The sequence below is a fragment of the Coregonus clupeaformis genome, chromosome 14 (genome assembly GCF_020615455.1).
Source record: "Coregonus clupeaformis isolate EN_2021a chromosome 14, ASM2061545v1, whole genome shotgun sequence".
Classification (NCBI taxonomy): domain Eukaryota; kingdom Metazoa; phylum Chordata; class Actinopteri; order Salmoniformes; family Salmonidae; genus Coregonus; species Coregonus clupeaformis.
In genome coordinates, this window is record NC_059205.1 from 10,630,294 (window position 1) to 10,640,284 (window position 9,991).

The 9,991-nt window shown below is 43.2% G+C and overlaps 4 non-coding genes across 4 annotated transcripts; 1 reads left to right on the plus strand and 3 right to left on the minus strand.

Moving 5' to 3' along the window:
* Nucleotides 1-1,531: 1,531 nt before the first annotated feature.
* Nucleotides 1,532-1,604, minus strand: trnav-cac. Its single transcript has one exon. It is a non-coding gene; the product is annotated as a tRNA-Val (tRNA).
* A 6,724-nt stretch (nucleotides 1,605-8,328) lies between these two features.
* On the minus strand, nucleotides 8,329-8,401 carry trnav-cac. The gene has a single exon. It is a non-coding gene; the product is annotated as a tRNA-Val (tRNA).
* A 577-nt stretch (nucleotides 8,402-8,978) lies between these two features.
* On the minus strand, nucleotides 8,979-9,051 carry trnav-cac. Its single transcript has one exon. It is a non-coding gene; the product is annotated as a tRNA-Val (tRNA).
* A 723-nt stretch (nucleotides 9,052-9,774) lies between these two features.
* Nucleotides 9,775-9,847, plus strand: trnav-aac. Its single transcript has one exon. It is a non-coding gene; the product is annotated as a tRNA-Val (tRNA).
* Nucleotides 9,848-9,991: the final 144 nt, after the last annotated feature.

Sequence of the window (9,991 nt, forward strand, 5' to 3'; positions counted from 1 at the left end):
ATCCCTGTGGAACGTTTCTGACCCCTTGTAGAATGCCCCGAAGAATTCAGGCTGTTCTGGAGGCAAAGGGGGTTCCGAACCAGTACAAGATGGGTGTACCTAATAAACTGGCCGGTGAGTGGTACATTTTGTATACAGATATTTTAAAATACAGGTAGACTGCCCAGTTAGCTAAAAAGCACCATTAATACTACTATTATTAATAATATTAAATATTATTATTATTATTATTATTTACTATGCCAATTTCTTGAGCACTTTACATAAATATCCAGACCCACAGATTAGTTTGTCTTTCTCAGAACCTGAATTTAAGTCTTTGTACTTTTGGAGTATCATGTAGGACTATGAGTATGATGTGTAGAATATTTCTTAGCCTATTACCATTTAATTGTTGCTGGTTATTTGCAGTGGTGCAAAGTACTTAAGTAAAAATACTTTAAAGTACTACTTACGTAGTTTCTTTGGGTATCTGTACTTTACTTTACTATTTATATTTTTGAGTACTTTTAGTTTTACTTCACCACATTCCTAAAGAAAATAATGTACTTTTTACTCCATACATTTTCCCTGACACCCAAAAGCACTCGTTACATTTTGAATGCTTAGCAGGACAGGAAAAGGGTCCAATTCACGCGCTTATCAAGAGAACATCCCTGGTCATCCCTACTGCCTCTGATCTGGCAGACTCACTAAACACACATGCTTTGTTTGTAAATTATGTCTGAGTGTTGGAGTGTGCCCCTGGTTTTCCGTAAATCTGGTTTGCTTAATATAAGGAATTTGAAATGATTTGTACTTTTACTTTTCATACTTAAGTATATTTTCGCAATTACATTTACTTTTGATAGTTAAGTATATTTAAAACCAACTACTTTTACTCAAGTAGTATTTTACTGGGTGACTTTCACTTTTACTTGAGTCATTTTCTATTAAGGTATCTTTACTTTTACTCAAGTATGACATTTGGGTACTTTTTCCACCACTGGTTATTTGAAATGTCCAACACTGCTATTTACAGTGCATTCTCAATCTCTACCGCACCTGCTATTTCAACCTCTAAATGCCCGGCTATGAAAAGCCAAGTGACATTTACTCCTGATGTACTGACCTGTTGCAACCCCTACAACCACTGTGATTATTATTTGACCCTGCTGGTCATTTATGAACGTTTGAACATCTTGAAGAAAAATCTGGCCTTAATGGCCATGTACTGTTATAATCTCCACCCGGCACAGCCAGAAGGGGACTGGCCACCCCTCAGAGCCTGGTTCCTCTCTAGGTTTCTTCTTAGGTTTCTGCCTTTCTAGGGAGTTTTTCCTAGCCACCGTGCTTCTGCATCTGCATTGCTTGCTGTTTGGGGTTTTAGGTTGGGTTTCTGTATAGCACTTTGTGACATCTGCTGATGTAAAAAGGGCTTTATAAATAACATTTTGATTGATTGATATTCAGACCACTTGACTTTTTCCACATTTTGTTTTACATTACAGCCTTATTGTAAAATGGATTAAATAGTTTTTTTGTTAAAAATTGTTTCCGCCCGGTTTCGAACCGGGGACCTTTCGCGTGTGAGGCGAACGTGATAACCACTACACTACGGAAACTGAAAGAAAAGTGAACTTGGGTGTCGTCTTGGCTGGGTGGAGGGGTCGTCGTGCTCAGAACCTAATGTAGTTAGAAATTGCTTAGTCTATTACCATTGCCACTTGTTATTTGAAGAAATGTCCAATGCGGTTCTATTTATGTATACTGTAGGCCAGGGATCATCACCTAGATTTAGCCGCGGCCCGATTTTTTCCTTGAGCGGATGGTTAGGGGGCCAAAACATTATTACAAATAATTTATAGACTGCAAATTGACCGCAAGAAGCACAAAATATATATAATATTTGACTAAAATATAATCATTTCAAACCATTCTTACATTTCTATACGATCACATATCGCTCTATTATGCATGGGAATACTTTGGAACAGATTTCCAAAATTAAAATCACTTGGAACTGATTTGCTGGTGTTTTTACAGACTTTTATGTCCAACAATAATAAAAAATTATATGAAAAAACTTGGGGGGCCAAATAAAATCACCCTCGGGCCAAATTCGGACCCCAGGCCGCCACTTCTTTATTGACCGAGTCACTGGTGCTTCCTGCTTTAGTTTTTGCTTCTAAGCAGGTATTAGGAGTATAGAATTTTGGTCAGATTTGCCAAATGGAGGGCGAGGGAGAGCTTTGTATGCGTCTCTGTGTGTGGAGTAAAGGTGGTCTATAGTTTTTTTTCCTCTGGTTGCACATTTAACATGCTGGTAGAAATTAGGTAAAATTGATTTAAGTTTCCCTGCATTAAACTCCCAGGCCACTAGGAGCGCCGCCTCTGGATGAGCATTTTCCTGTTTGCTTATGGCCTTATACAGCTCATTGAGTGCAGTCTTAGTGCCAGCATCAGTTTATGGTGGTAAATTGACAGCTACAAAAAATATAGATGAAAACTCTCTTGGTAAATAGTGTGGTCTACAGCTTATCATGAGATACTCTACCTCAGGCGAGCAAAACCTCGAGACTAACTTAATATTAGATTTCATGCACCAGCTGTTGTTTACAAATATACAGACCGCCACTCCTTGTCTTACCGGAGGCAGCTGTTCTATCCTGCCGATGCAGCGTAAACCCGGCCAGCTGTATGTGATCCATGTCGTCGTCCATGACTCGGTGAAACATAAGATATTACAGTTTTTAATGTCCCGTTGGTAGGATATTCGTGATCGTAGCTCGTCTATTTTGTTATCCAGTGATTGTACGTTGGCTAATAGGACTGACAGTAGAGGCAGATTACCCACTCGCCGTCGGATCCTTACAAAGCACCCCGACCACCGTCCCCGATATCTCTGTCTCTTTCTCATGCGAATGAAGGGGATTTGGGCCTTGTTGGGTGTCAGAAGTAAAAATATTTGTCCAGTACGAGGTGAGTAATCGCTGTCCTGATATCCAGAAGCTCTTTTCGGTCATAAGAGATGGTGGTAGAAACATTATGTACAAAATAAGTTACAAATAACGTGAAAAAACAATTGGTTAGGAGCCCGTAAAAAGGCAGCCATCTCTTACGGCGCCATATTGGGGAAGATTGGGACTGGCCAAACCCCTACCGCCCATTATATCCCAAATGAGCTCAAAGTAAATACTGTATGTCTACTAAAAAGTTTCCGCATCACTTCTGCATCACTTCCAATCCCCCATATATGGGTTTTTCTCATAAATATATATATATATATATATATATATATTTGCGAGAAAATGTGTATATATATATATATATATATATATATATATATATATATATATATATATATACACACATACATACATACACATACATACATATAAATACATATACATACAGCTCTGGAAAAAATTAAGAGACCACTGCAAAAATATAAGTTTCTCTGGTTTTACTATTTATAGGTATGTGTTTGGGTGAAATTAACATTTTTGTTTGAAAAAATAAATAAAATAAAATACAATAAATAATGTATGCACTCACTAACTGTAAGTCGCTCTGGATAACAGTGTCTGCTAAATGACTAAAATGTAAAATGTAAATGTTTTATTCTATAAACTACTGACAACATTTCTCCCAAATTCCAAATAAAAATATTGTCATTTAGAGCATTTATTTGCAGAAAATGAAAACTGGTCAAAATAACAAAAAATATGCAGTGTTGTTAGACCTCGAATAATGCAAAGAAAATAAGTTCAATTTTAAACAACACAATACTAATGTTTTAACTTAGGAAGAGTTCAGAAATCAATATTTGGTGGAATAACCCTGATTTTCAATCACAGCTTTCATGCGTCTTGGCATGCTCTCCACCAGTCTTTCACATTGATGTTAGTTGACTTTATGCCACTCCTGGCGCAAAAATTCAAGCAGCTCGGGTTTGTTTGATGGCTTGTGACCATCCATCTTCCTCTTGATCACATTCCAGAAGTTTTCAATGGGGTTCAGGTCTGGAGATTGGGCTGGCCATGACAGGGTCTTGATCTGGTGGTCCTCCATCCACACCTTGATTGACCTGGCTGTGTGGCATGGTGCATTGTCCTGCTGGAAAAACGATTCCAGCCTTGCTGAAGGACCCCCAGATCATCACCGATCCTCCACCAAATTTCACAGTGGGTGCGAGACACTGTGGCTTGTAGGCCTCTTCAGGTCTCCGTCTAACCATTAGACGACCAGGTGTTGGGCAAAGCTGAAAATTGGACTCATCAGAGAAGATGACCTTACTCCAGTCCTCTACGGTCCAATCCTTATGGTCTTCTGCAAACCTCTGCCTGGCTCTTCTTTGCTTCTCATTGATGAAGGGCTTTTTTCTAGCTTTGCACGACTTCAGCCCTGCCCCTAGGAGCCTGTTTCGAGCCGTCCTCGCCGTGCACTTCACCCCAGCTGCCGTTTGCCATTCTTTTTGTAGGTCACTTGATGTCATCCTACGGTTGTTGAGTGACATTCGAATGAGTTGGCGGTCATCCCGGTCAGTAGAGAGTTGTTTTCGCCTGTAGCTTTGTTGTCCCCAATGTCTGCTGCTTGACCTTGTTCTTATGAACCGTCGTCTTTGAAACTTTAAGGACGGAAGCAACCTGACGCTCACTGTATCCCTCTGCCAGTAAAGCCAGAATTGAACCCTTCTTTTCCTCACTCAAAACGTTCCTTTTCAACTCTTTTGGCATGGTCAATAGTTATTTTTTTATTAATATTACTTTTGAGGTACTATTAGCACTGTTTTTGCCATCCAGCTGGTCCTATTGCAAGAGGATAGTGATGACCACAGCAGTGGTTTTTATACTTTTCCTCGTTAAATAGGATTTGGTTCAGGTGATCACCTAATCAGTACCTAATTCAGTAGAATGAGGTGTGCCTGTGTTGGAATTCAACAGACACTGGAATGGAATGGCTGTCATTCATGTAGAGATGCTGATTTAAGAAAAATTTGCAGTGGTCTCTTAATTTTTTACAGAGCTGTATATATATACACATATATACACATATATATATCCTTTTAAAATACACTGCTCAAAAAAATAAAGGGAACACTTAAACAACACATCCTAGATCTGAATGAATGAAATAATCTTATTAAATACTTTTTCTTTACATAGTTGAATGTGCTGACAACACAATCACACAAAAATTATCAATGGAAATCAAATGTATCAACCCACGGAGGTCTGGATTTGGAGTCACCCTCAAAATTAAAAGTGGAAAACCACACTACAGGCTGATCCAACTTTGATGTAATGTCCTTAAAACAAGTCAAAATGAGGCTCAGTAGTGTGTGTGGCCTCCACGTGACTGTATGACCTCCCTAAAATGCCTGGGCATGCTCCTGATGAGGTGGCGGATGGTCTCCTTAGGGATCTCCTCCCAGACCTGGACTAAAGCATCCGCCAACTCCTGGACAGTCTGTGGTGCAACGTGGCGTAGGTGGATGGAGCGAGACATGATGTCCCAGATGTGCTCAATTGGATTCAGGTCTGGGGAATGGGCGAGCCAGTCCATAGCATCAATGCCTTCCTCTTGCAGGAACTGCTGACACACTCCAGCCACATGAGGTCTTGCATTAGGAGGAACCCAGGACCAACCGTACCAGCATATGGTCTCACAAGGGGTCTGAGGATCTCATCTCGGTACCTAATGGCAGTCAGGCTACCTCTGGCGAGCACATGGAGGGCTGTGCGGCCCCCCAAAGAAATGCCACCCCACACCATGACTGACCCACCGCCAAACCGGTCATGCTGGAGGATGTTGCAGGCAGCAGAACGTTCTCCACGGCGTCTCCAGACTCTGTCACGTCTGTCACGTGCTCAGTGTGAACCTGCTTTAGAAGGATTACTTTATCCTATCCCAGGTATTCCTTAAAGAGGTGGGGTTTCAAATGTCTCCGGAAGGTGGTGAGTGACTCCGCTGTCCTGGCGTCGTGAGGGAGCTTGTTCCACCATTGGTGTGCCAGAGCAGCGAACAGTTTTGACTGGGCTGAGCGGGAACTATGCTTCCGCAGAGATAGGGGAGCCAGCAGGCCAGAGGTGGATGAACGCAGTGCCCTCGTTTGGGTGTAGGGACTGATCAGAGCCTGAAGGTACGGAGGTGCCGTTCCCCTCACAGCTCCGTAGGCAAGCACCATGGTCTTGTAGCAGATGCGAGCTTCAACTGGAAGCCAGTGGAGTGTGCGGAGGAGCGGGGTGACGTGAGAGAACTTGGGAAGGTTGAACACCAGACGGGCTGCGGCATTCTGGATGAGTTGTAGGGGTTTAATGGCACAGGCAGGGAGCCCAGCCAACAGCGAGTTGCAGTAATCCAGACGGGAGATGACAAGTGCCTGGATTAGGACCTGTGCTGCTTCCTGTGTAAGGCAGGGTCGTACTCTCCGAATGTTGTAGAGCATGAACCTACAGGATCGGGTCACCGCCTTGATGTTAGCGGAGAACGACAGGGTGTTGTCCAGGGTCACGCCAAGGCTCTTCGCACTCTGGGAGGAGGACACAACGGAGTTGTCAACCGTGATGGCGAGATCATGGAACGGGCAGTCCTTCCCCGGGAGGAAGAGCAGCTCCGTCTTGCCGAGGTTCAGCTTGAGGTGGTGATCCGTCATCCATACTGATATGTCTGCCAGACATGCAGAGATGCGATTCGCCACCTGGTTATCAGAAGGGGGAAAGGAGAAGATTAGTTGTGTGTCGTCAGCGTAGCAATGATAGGAGAGGCCATGTGAGGATATGACAGAGCCAAGTGACTTGGTGTATAGCGAGAATAGGAGAGGGCCTAGAACTGAGCCCTGGGGGACACCAGTGGTGAGAGCACGTGGTGCGGAGACAGCTTCTCGCCACGCCACTTGGTAGGAGCGACCGGTCAGGTAGGACGCAATCCAAGAGTGAGCCGCGCCGGAGATGCCCAGCTCGGAGAGGGTGGAGAGGAGGATCTGATGGTTCACAGTATCAAAGGCAGTAGACAGGTCTAGAAGGACAAGAGCAGAGGAGAGAGAGTTAGCTTTAGCAGTGCGGAGAGCCTCTGTGACACAGAGAAGAGCAGTCTCAGTTGAATGACCAGTCTTGAAACCTGACTGGTTTAGATCAAGAAGGTCATTCTGAGAGAGATAGCAAGAGAGTTGGCTAAAGACGGCACGCTCAATAGTTTTGGAGAGAAAAGAAAGAAGGGATACTGGTCTGTAGTTGTTGACATCAGAGGGATCGAGTGTTGGTTTTTTGAGAAGGGGTGCAACTCTCGCTCTCTTGAAGACGGAAGGGACATAGCCAGCGGTCAAGGATGAGTTGATCAGCGAGGTGAGGTAAGGGAGAAGGTCACCGGAGATGGTCTGGAGAAGAGAGGAAGGGATAGGGTCAAGCGGGCAGGTTGTTGGGCGGCCTGCCGTCACAAGTCGCAAGATTTTATCTGGAGAGAGAGGGGAGAAAGAAGTCAAAGCATAGGGTAGGGCAGTGTGAGCAGGACCAGCAGTGTCATTTGACTTAACAAACGAGGATCGGATGTCAGTCAACCTTCTTTTCAAAATGGTTGACGAAGTCATCCACAGAGAGGGAGGAGGGGGGGATTCAGCAGGGAGGAGAATGTGGCAAAGAGCTTCCTAGGGTTAGAGGCGGATGCTTGGAATTTAGAGTGGTAGAAAGTGGCCTTAGCAGCAGAAACAGATGAAGAAAATGTAGAGAGTAGGGAGTGAAAAGATGCCAGGTCTGCAGGGAGTCTAGTTTTCTTCCATTTCCGCTCAGCTGCCCGGAGCTCTGTTCTGTGAGCTCGCAATGAGTCATCAAGCCACGGAGCTGGAGGGGAGGACCGAGCCGGCCGGGAGGATAGGGGACATAGAGAGTCAAAGGATGCAGAAAGGGAGGAGAGGAGGGTTGAGGAGGCAGAATCAGGAGATTGGAGGGAGAAGGATTGAGCAGAGGGAAGAGATGATAGGATGGAAGAGGAGAGAGTAGCGGGAGAGAGAGAGCGAAGGTTGCGACGGCGCATTACCATCTGTGTAGGGGCAGAGTGAGTAGTGTTGGAGGAGAGGGAGAGAGAAAAGGATACAAAGTAGTGGTCGGAGACTTGGAGGGGAGTTGCAGTGAGATTAGTAGAAGAACAGCAGTGTATATATTTCCCTTTATTACTTTCCAACCCCACCACCCCTTCCCTAACTGGAGTAAACTAGTGAACAACAATGCTTAGGCCTCTCCTTCCAGTTTATACATACTATTTACATTTTATGGACACAGTCAATTTATGGATTAGGCCTATGGATTTGTTTGCGTATTTTCCGTTATTGGCCCTATCTATTTTGATAAAACTTGTTTCCGCCCGGTTTCGAACCGGGGACCTTTCGCGTGTGAGGCGAACGTGATAACCACTACACTACGGAAACTGAAAGAAATATGAACGGAGGTATGATTTTGGCTGGGTGGGGTGTTCGTCGTGCTCAGAGAGCCTAATGAAGTTAGAAATTGCTTAGTTTATTACAATTGCATCGCCACTGTTTTTTTAAAGAAACGTCCAAGACGGTTCTATTTATGTATACTGTAGGCCAGGGATCATCAACTACATTCAACCGTGGGACGATGTTTTTATTGAGCGGATGGTTAGGGGGCAGGAACATAATTACACATAATTTGTAGACTGCAAATTCACCGCAAGAAGCCCAAACAGATATAATACTTGACTAAAATATAATAATTTCAAACATTGCATTCATTTGTATACGATCACATATATCTCTATTATGCGTGTGAATCCTTTGGAATACAGATTTCACACATTTAAATCACTTGGAGATGATTTGCTGGTGTTTTTACAAACTTTTATGTACAACAATTTTAATTAAAACACTTTTTAAAAACTTGGGGGGCCAAATGAAATCACTCTGGGAGATGGGAAATCCTAACGTAGGCCTATGTATTTGTTAATTTTTTTCCGTTATTGGCCCTATCAATTTTGTTAAAACATGTTTCCGCCCGGTTTCGAACCGGGGACCTTTCGCGTGTGAGGCGAACGTGATAACCACTACACTACGGAAACTGACAGATAACAGCTGTAGTGGGCAAGATTTGGAGTGCCCAAAACCCTACCACCCATTATATCTCAAATGAGCACAAAGTAAATACTGTATGTCTACTAAACTGTGTTTTCGCCTTGTCTCGAACCAGGGACCTTTCACTGTGCTGTCCTGTTGCACAGACAAACAGACAGATTACTTGGATCTTCCTCTCAGAGTGCAAGTACTTTAGTCCCTTCAGTATTTACCTCAGTATGATGGCGATATAGGTATATTCTAGAGGCCCAGGATGTAGCTGAAGAGAGAGAAGTAGAGAGATAATACACTGACAATAATTGTTCTGTAAGAGAAGAGCCTTCAATTCAATACAATTTTACTTATCCCCTCAGGAGCCATTGTTTTTACCAGGTCCAGCTGATCCCCTCCCAAATATTACATTTTTCGTGCTTCATGTCCAAATCATTCTAAAGTATCTAAAATTGATTGTGTAGCTCAATGCAGTCACTAACGGATGATTTGGACATGAAGCGCTGAAAATTGTAATATAGGTACTATTGACTTTCATTAGATTTGTGCCACAAATGCTAAAACCTTAGCATTTCCCAGTGCCAGGGAAACAAAATCAAAGCATGGATTGCTGTCGTACATTGTCCATAGACTGCTTACAGGATAAGGAAACCAATGCCATGTTGTAATTTCGGTGAACTATCCATCTAACTTTAGTTAACCTAGATGAGCATTATCTCGTTTCCGTAGTGTAGTGGTTATCACGTTCGCCTAACACGCGAAAGGTCCCCGGTTCGAGACCGGGCGGAAACATGTTTTTCCAAATTTCACAGTGCCCTAGGTCTCACGAAAGAAAATTACAAACAAATAAATTGACTCAATAAATAAATCCCCCCAAAAAATTATATATAAGGGACATGGACATTTCTTCAACCACATTACCTAAAAAGCCATTTA